The sequence below is a fragment of the Nicotiana tomentosiformis genome, chromosome 2, assembly GCF_000390325.3.
Source record: "Nicotiana tomentosiformis chromosome 2, ASM39032v3, whole genome shotgun sequence".
Taxonomy (NCBI): Eukaryota; Viridiplantae; Streptophyta; class Magnoliopsida; order Solanales; family Solanaceae; genus Nicotiana; species Nicotiana tomentosiformis.
The window spans coordinates 193,560,747-193,570,630 of NC_090813.1; positions in this window are offsets into that span (position 1 = coordinate 193,560,747).

The following is a 9,884-nucleotide window of genomic DNA, read 5'->3' on the forward strand; positions in this document are numbered from 1 at the left end:
CGAGGTATGTAAACTCCGTAAAATATGGTCCATTCGGGAGGTTAAGTACCCGGATTGGTTAGCAAACATAGTGGTAATCCCTCAAAAGGGGAATAAATTAAGAATGTGTGTAGATTACAAAGACTTGAATAAGGCATGCCCCAAGGACTCCTTCCCTCTGCCCAATATCGGTCGCATGATCAATGCGACGACCGGCCACAAGATTCTCAATTTTCTCGATGCCTACTCCGGGCACAACCAAATTCGAATAGACCCAGCGACCAGAAAAAAAAGTCCTTCATCACTAAGTACGACACCTACTGCTATAACGTAATGCCATTTGGACTAAAAAATGCTAGTTTCACTTACCAACTCCTAATAAATCGGATGTTCGAAGAACAAATAGGAACATCAATGGAGGTTTACATTGACGATATGTTAGTTAAGTCCCTGCGAGCAGAGGACCATTTGAAACATTTGCAGGAAACCTTCAACATATTGAAAAGATACAATGTGAAGCCAAACCCGGAGAAATGCGCATTCGGAGTCGGGTCTGGGAAATTTCTCGGATTTATGGTGTCTAACTGGCGAATCGAGATCAACCCCAATAAAATCAAGGCCATAAAGGACATTACCGTGGTGCACAATGTCAAGGCCGTTCAAAGGTTAACCGGGCGCAAAGCCACTTTGGGCCGATTCATTTCAAGGTCCTCCGACAAGAGCCAATGGTTCTTCTCGTTATTAAATAATAAGAATAATTTCTCATGGACCCTAGAGTGTCAACAAGCCTTGAAAGAACTCAAGCGGTACCTTTCGAGCCCACCTTTGTTTTATACTCCGAAGGCAGATGAATAGTTATACCTGTACTTAGCGGTATCCTAGATAGCAGTAAGTGGAGTCCTAGTCCGGGAAGAAGAAGGTATGCAATTTCCTATCTACTATATTAGCAGGACTCTAGGTGAGGCCGAAACTAGGTATCCTCACCTGAAAAGATTGGCGCTCGTTTTACTAAGCACCTCTAGGAAGTTAAAACCGTATTTTTAATGCCATCCTATATGTGTCATGACTACTTACCCGTTGAGGAACATAATGCATAAACCCGAATTCTCGGGATGATTGGCCAAATGGGCCGTGAAAATCAGCGGGTACGATATCGAATATCGACCCCAAACCGCAATCAAATCTCAAATTTTGGCAGACTTTATGGCCGACTTCACGCCAGCCCTAATACCCGAGGTCGAGAAGGAGTTGTTGTTGAACTTGGGGAGCTCCTACAGAATCTGTACCCTCTTTACGGACGGTTCCTCGAACGTAAAGGGGTCCGGACTTGGCATCGTGTTGAAGCCACGGACGGTTAATGTAGTTAGGCAATCTATTAGAACTGTAAAATTGACTAACAACGAGGCCGAGTATGAGGCCATGATTGCATGCCTTGAACTGGCTAAAAGCCTGGGGGCTGAGGTGATTGAAGCTAAGTGCAATTCCCTCCTTGTGATGAACCAAGTCAATGGAACGTTCCAAGTCAAAGAGGAATGAATGCGAAGGTACCAGGATAAACTGCAGGTGACGTTACATCGGTTCAAGGAATGGGCTTGGCAACATATACCTCAATATCAAACCAGCAAAGACCTAGGATCGTCATTTGATGACAATGAATTCAAATCGAGAATGGTCGTACAACTCATGACATCGGTAGTGGAAGAAGGCCACGCCGAGATAAACTAGAGAAGCTTAACTTAGGACTGGAGAAACAAGTATATAGATTACTTGAAGACCAAAAAACTGTCACGGATCCTAAAGAATTGAGAGTTATGCGCACGAAGGTGGCCAGGTTTAGCTTGTCCGAAGACAACACCCTATTCAGGAGAACGTTCAATGGCCTACTCGCCATATGTCTAGGACCGGGAGATACCGAGTATGTTTTGAGGGAAGTTCACAAAGGTACCTGGGGGAATCATTCGGGTGCCGAATCGTTGGTTCGTAAGATAATCAGAGTCGGATACTACTGGATCAACATGGAAAACGATGCAAATGAGTTCGTACGAAAATGCAACGGATGTCATAGACATGCACCGATGATTCATCAGCCCGGGGAGCTGCTACATTCGGTCTTGTCACCCTGGCCATTCATGAAATGGGGAATGGATATTGTTGGCCCCCCTGCCATGGGCACCCGGTAAGGCTCAATTTATACTCCCTCCGTTCTAATTTATGTGAACCTGTTTGACTGGGCACGGAGTTTAAGAAAAAATAAAGACTTTTAGAATTTGTGGTCCTAAACAATTCAAAAAGGGGCCCAAAGTATTTGTGTGGTTATAAAAGCTTCTTATTAAGGGTAGAATTATAAGTTTAAGCAAAATTATTTTCAAATTTAGAAAGGGGTCATTCTTTTTGGAATGGATCAAAAAGGAAATAGGTTCACATAAACTGGAAAAAAGGTAGTATTATTTATGACTGACTATTTTTATAAATGGGTGGAAGCCTAGGCATTTGAGAAATTCAGGGAGAAAGAAGTTATTGACTAGGACCACATAATATGCCGATTTGGAATGCCGACCGAGATCATGTGCGACAATGGGAAGCAGTTCATCCGTAGTAAAGTGAGTAAATTTTTTGAGGACCATAAGATCAAAAGGATCCTATCGATACCCTACCACCATAGTGGGAACGGGCAGGCAGAGTTTACGAACGAAACCATACTCTAAAATCTTAAGAAGGGGTTGGCCGACGCCAAAGAAAAATGGAAGGAAATTTTGCTCGAAGTCCTGTGGGCATATCGAACAACCTCAAAATCTAGTGCTGAGGCCACCCAGTTCTCGTTGGTCTATGGTACCGAAGCGCTAATACTGGTCGAAGTAGGAGAACCAAGTATCAGGTTCCGATACGCGACCGAAGAGTCAAACGATGAGGCCATGAACACGAGCCTGGAACTGTTGGACGAAAGGCGCAAGGCCGCCCTCGTCCGGCTAGCCGCCCAAAAATAATGGATCAAAAGGTATTACAACCGGAGAGCCAATCTCCTACACTTTTATATTGGGGACTTGGTGTTAAGAAAAGTGACACTAAACACCCAGAACCCGAACAAAGGTAAGTTGGACCCGAATTGGGAAGGTCCATATCAAATTATCGAGATCACCGGCAAAGGATAATACAAACTCGAAGCAGGGAACGGTGAGCGACTATCGAACAACTGGAACGTGACTCACTTAAAACGGTACTACTGCTAAGGTACGACCCCATTCATTATTTTCTTTACATATATTACGAATAGAACTAACACTTGCCGGAAACTGGCAAAACATGATGCAGTTATTAGGCCTAAAAGCCCAAGTTGCACTCTTTTTCCCTTGAACTGGTTTTGTCCCAAATGGGTTTTCCGGAAAGGTTTTTAACGAGGTGATAGTAGATCATGCTAACTTAAAATTGAAGACCGGCTATGAACCGGAGTTGAGGGTCACATCGACAGTATCCAAGCCCTCTCTACGATCGGCCTCGAATATTGGGAGTCATCACCCTTTATAATGATTTTAGCAAGGAAGGAAACTTTGTGCTCGAACAGTCTGGCTTGGTGGATAGGATTTATTGTAAGGGCCAAATGGTCAAATGAACCGTGCCCACATAGAACACTTAAGCCATAACACGAAACTTGTACACATTTGCAATCTTGTATGTTGCGCATAGAAATGAAAGAAAGTTTCTACCTTGCAGATACATATTTTGTCTCTTGAAAACTACTACATTTTGTTCCTTAAGGACATCGGCCCCAAAGGCCACCTCTGTCCGGATCCAAGAGATCAACCCCACTCGGGGACTATCATCCAAGGCCAACTCGGACGGCTCAAGCTATCAAAGCCCGTGGGCACAAAAACCTATTAGGCAGTGCCCAAACTATAAAGGCTACGAACGCCCCCACTCGGGGACTATCGTCCTGGGAAAGCCCGGACGGTTCGGGCATTGAAGCTCGGGATAATAAGCCTATTGGGCAATACCCAAACTTAAAAGGCTATATCCATCCTAGAAACATCTTGGAGGCATCCGAAACCCGTAACCAAAACATAAGGCCTTCAAAATTTTCAAACCGGTTCAAAGGCTACCCTCGGAAAAATTACAATCTAAAAAATTCTAAGTAAGCACTTTGGGGAAAGCTTCCAGTCATACCAATCCCCCATGAGTCTTAAGAAAACTTATATAGAGAACAATCCTTGTGTGAACCTCCGAACAAGATATTAATACTACGTGCCAAGGCATTTGCAATCTTTGCAATCGTAAAGAAAAAATCAAAAGAAACAAACTTGAAATTGTCGAAGGGAAAAAAGGAAGACCTTGTGTGTGTGTGTGTGTGTGTGTATATATATATATATATATATATATATATATATATATATATATATATATCTTTGCAAAGGTCAAACACCCCAATAAAATATACAAAAATACAAAAATGAAGAAAAATCTACAAGCCACCTAAACCTGATCTTCGTCGGAGCCGGCCTCATCAGCGGGGCCATCAGGGTCTTCTCCGCCCTCGGATCTGCCAGAACCCTCAGAGCCTTCCTCATCCTTGGGATATGACACCTTCTTGGCCTCGGCCTCGAGCCTCTTAACATTCTCAATCTCAACCGATAAGTTGAAACCCCGGGCATGAACTTCCTTGAGAGCCTCCCTTCGGGACTGCCACTTCACGTAATCGACAATAACTTTTAGGCTATCCTGGGCTACCTCAGCATCAGTTTTGTACTAGGCCACCATCTGCATCTTCCCTGGTTATTTCTTCCACTGACTTGGTTGTTTTAAGCTCCTCGACAAGGGTATCCCATCCAGCAATGACTGAGCCCAGTTGAGACTGGAGATCTTCAATATTTTGGGACCGAGCCTCAGTTTTCTCCCTCGCCGCTTGAAGTTGGACCTCCGTCAAGGCCAGATACTCTCGGGCAGTCTCCTTTTCTGAAGCCAATCGGTCCATGTTGCCCTTCCACTCCTCGGTCATGGCCTTGACCTCGTCCATCTCGGCTCGAAGCTGGTCTACCCGATCGACCTTCTGCTGGACCTGCGGGTTCTGAACGTTAGTCACCATGTCTAACTCGTCATCACTAAATTCAAAGATCTTTTGCCTGTTCCACCAGGTTGGCATGTTCTTTCTGGGCCACATTCAACTCGGCTCAAAGGTTCTTGACTTCTCCTTCTCGTTGCTCGCTGAGAAGCTTATACATGTCCCTCTCCTCAGCAATCTCTTTGACTGCGGCCTCGAGTTGGCTAAGCTCATCCCGGTACCGGAGAAAGGTTTCATGATGGAGCACCAAGGCCTGCAAAATGTGAAAAAGAGAAGGCAATAAAGTCATCAAAAACCCAAATTCGAAGATAAAAGGGTGTGATAACACCTTACCCCGTTCAGCGCCTGTTGTACTTCGTTGAACAAGCATGGCGCATCCATCTCGTTTACTAGGCACCGGAGGTAGCTAGCTACCCCGACAAGGGCAGAAAGAACCCGGACATCCTCAGGAATGGTGATAATAATTGATCGCTTCCGGCCAGGATTCGTGCTCGGAGTGGGGAACCGATTGACCAACCTCGGGCACGAGTTCAGCCCACCGACCTCCGAGGATGGACTTTTCCTCGGCACCTCTAAGTCACCCAACCCGATAAAGTTTTCCAGGGAAGTTGAATCTACACTATCAGAGAAGTATATGAGGGTATCTTCCGCTCCATGAATCCCTTTTTGTCGCCCGGGCTTTATCGAACATGGACTTTGTGAACGAGGGCGATCACAAAATATCTATAACACCGGGCGGGGCGGAGTCGGCGTCTCGAGAGATCTCGGTCCTCACTTCGGCACCAGTCTCATAAACTTGAGGGGGATTAGCCTCCGTCGTCCCCCTGGGCTGCCATACATTCCTCAGGGATAGATGGCTCGTAGGCCACAAAGAGCTCGTCCTCCTCATGCTCGTCCCTGAGCCAGAATAGTGAGTCCGAGTCAGGCACTTGGGACCTGGAGCGTTCCTTTGGCTTACGAACCAACCTTCTCCTTGGTTTCTTTTTCTCCGAGCTCGGGGAACTCGGGGCCCTCCTCCTTTTTGTCTCTCCTGATGTGGCTCCGGGCTGCCCCGAAGCAGAAGAATCAGCGGGCAAGTCCTCGTCCCCGACCGGAGGCCAAAGCTCGACGGTCTTAGGCAAACCTGCAAAAAGAAATAATAGAAAACGTGATGCTAGAAGAAGAATCCTAACGCAACTTATTCGGGAAAGAATCTTACCATGAGAATGTGCCTCCCAACGACCCTTCGAGAATTTGTGCCACCAGCGCTCGGAGTAGGGCATCTATGAGACAATGCCTTCGATCCACTCCTTTAACTGAGGGACAGCATTTGGGACTCGAGAAAAAGCTGCACCGCCACGAATACTAATGAGGAAAAGGGAGATGAACATGAAATCAAAATTCAAAGGAAAGTTGTACTTACGCAATGCATTCCACTTCTCAGAGAATGACCTAAATTTGGCCGGAATCAAGTCTGAGGTCCTCTCCTGGACAAAGTGTCCATGCCAGCCTCGATCCCGGTCTTCATCGGTGCTTGAGAATGGGGCTTTGCTAGCTCCGTGCATGAGCTTTAGTAGTCCCCCTCAGAAGATTCAAGGACTGTACTGACGGAGTAGATGATCCACGATGAGCCGACATGAGTCGATATTGTTTATAAAAAATCGAAGGAAGATTATGATCCTCCACAGTGATGGGTAGATCTGACCGAGGCATATCTCGTACCTTTTACAAAAGTCTATAATTACAGTGTCCACTGGGACCAGTATGAAGGGATAAGTGTAAACACTTAGGTATCCCTCAACATGGGTAATAATGGCCTCCTCGGAGTCGGGGACCACTATGTCCTTGTTGGCCCAGTTGCAGTTCTTTCGGACCATGGGGAGGTCATCTTCGGTGATTGAGAAAATATATCATGATGCCTCCTCATGCCGACCCTGCACCGAAGAGCGCTTCCCAACCTTGAAGTCGTCAGCGACCGAATAACCCCCGGGAATGAACATCTTCAAGGGAGGTTCATCAGCCAGTTCATCAGTAGCCATACTAGCGACGGACTTCTCGAGGTCGACTACATCAGGAGTGGTTTCATTAATTTTGGCAGTTGGTTGGGAGGTAAAAGCAACCTTCTGGGGAACGGATTTGGAGGTTTTGGCCATTATTATCTGGAAAAGGTTGAAAAGATAGAGAAAGGTTGGAAGTGAAAGTTCAGATGTATTGGCTTGAGTAGAGAATGAGTAAATATTTTGCAACGTACTGGTGAATTATGAGTAACGGAGGTAAAAATGCTAGAGTATGAAAAAGGGTAATGAAATCCTGAAGGCACGAGGGTAGAAGTTTGGACGTAAAGTAAAATAATGAATGAATGAGGGGATATTTATAGGGGCTTCGCGGCGTTTCGCATCCAGGGGCAGCCAACCGACGACTAGCACGCATTTGAGGTCATAATGATATGATTGACGAGGTCATAATGACATAATGACATTCGGGGAGCTCATGTCGTTTCTCGTCAACTTACTCTCCGAGAAATGAGTGGACCATCTGTATACTGGTAAAACCGAGCTCATGGTACACTCCACTTTCTGATACGCTAAATCGAGCTAGAGACGTGATAACAAGGGATCGGAATCGAGGCAAGGGTCTCATCGAGTCAGAGTCCGGAGGCATGATGCCCACCCTCGAGAATGTCAGGTCCATGATCCGGGATTGGTCCGAATCCCAAAGGACTTCGAAGAATGTTGTTAGGGAACCAAGCACGACCAACAGAAAGCCGTAATATCTGCGACCGGCCGGACATCACGGCACGTATCGATGGAGAACCGGTGATCAGTTAAACACAAGATTTTTTTACCTTTTATAGAATTGTACTTAGGGTAAAACTCTCTTACTATATAAAGGGGAGTCTGATTATTCATTGAAACAATCAGAACTCCGTTCTGGGTTCAAATTCACAAAAAGCCAAACTTGGTCGACTCTTTCAAATTTAAAGTTTCTAGCTGAGAATCATTCTTTCAAATCAATTCTGAATAACCTGAAAACCAAAATCGACGATTCACATATGTCATATTACATCATACGGAGCTACTCATTCCCTCAAACAACCGAGCGAAGTATAAATTCTCAAAACGATCGGTTGGATCGTTACCATTTTACAGGGCCCTTCTCTGAGGAGGCCACTGGAAATTGGTAAAGCTGCAAATGGGTTGTACTTCTTGCATCATGCTATGACTTCATCTGCTATGTCTGCTGCTTATTTTCCTATTTCTATTTCTAGTCCTATTCAATGTAATAATTCTAGTGTATCTTATAATGCTTAGTCTACTTCTACAAGTGTTCCTCTTACCCATTGTACTACTTGTACTTCTTTTGATATTAATAAAACTAATGTGATTTGGCATCAAAGGTTGGCATGTACCTTTTAATAGAATAAAATCTATCTCCTTTTTGTCTGGTAAAGTTTCACCTAAACAAACCTTTTTTGTGATGTATGCCCAATGGCAAGATAACAGAGATTGCTATTTTCTGACAGTTCTATTCATTCCTCTACCCCTTTCCAGCTTGTTCATATTGACATCTGGGGTCCATATAATACTCAGACTTATAGTGGGTTCAGGTATTTTTTGACCTTGGTAGATGATTTTTCCAGAGTCACTTGGACTCATCTATTATCATGCAAGAGCAATGCCCTTTCTATGTTTAAGGCTTTTCATGCAATGGTGAAAGTTTATTTTAACTCCATTGTTCAAACTTTTAGACCTGATAATGCTTATGAGCTAGGATCTAACTCTGAAGCTCAACAATTCTTTTCTGCCAATGGTATTCTCCATCAGACTACTATCCCTCACACTCCTCAGCAAAATAGAGTGGTTGAAAGAAAGCACAAACACCTATTGGAAGTATCTAGGGCTCTTTAATATCAATCCAAACCTCCCCTCAAGTATTGGAGTGATTGTGTTCTCACAACCACTTATTTGATCAATAGACTACCTTCCACTATTCTACATAATATTTCCCCTTTTGAAAAACTATATGGCTATCCCTCTTCTTTTTATCATTTGAGGTCTTTTGGGTGTCTTTGCTATGCTACTAGCCCCAAGCATGGCAGGGATAAATTCAAACCTAGAGCTGTCTCTTGTGTATTTCTGGGATACCCATGTAGGAAGAAGGGTTATAAGCTCCTTAATCTTTCTACCCATTCTATTTTCTTCTCTAGGGATGTGTCTTTCAATGAACATATTTTTCCTTACCACCTTCCTCATTACTCTCATTTTCCTTCTCCTCCCACTGCTTTTGTTGATCATGTTGATTCTGTTGTTCCACATGTTGCTCATCTTCCTTCTCCTCATCCCCCTCCAGCTTCTATCTCTCCTGTTGCACCTTGTGCCTCTTCTCCTCTATCTTCCCCTGCTACTGCACCTACCTCTCTTTCTCCTCCCACTTCCACTTTTGTTCCTCCTCCTCCTCCCCTTCCTCCCCTTCCTGATCTCAGGAGATCAGGCAGAGTTGTCAACCCACCAGCATACTTATCAGACCTTGTTTGTTCTTCTGTTCTCCCCTCTTCTTCCTCATCTGTCTTCCTAAATCACAAGGTTTCTACCTCTGATCTTCACATGCTTGATACTCAATTTTACCAGCAAGCTGCATCTAATCCTGCTTGGCAAGAGGCCATGCTACAGGAATTACAGGCTCTTGAGGCAAGCCATACATGGGACATTGTCCCTCTGCCTCCTCATAAGAAAATGATTCCTTGCAAATGGGTATATAAGATAAAGCAGAGGTTTGATGGCTCAATTGAGAGGTACAAGGCTAGACTTGTCATTAGAGGTGATACTCAGAAGGAGAGAATTGATTATACATAGACTTTCTCTCCAGTTGTCAAGCT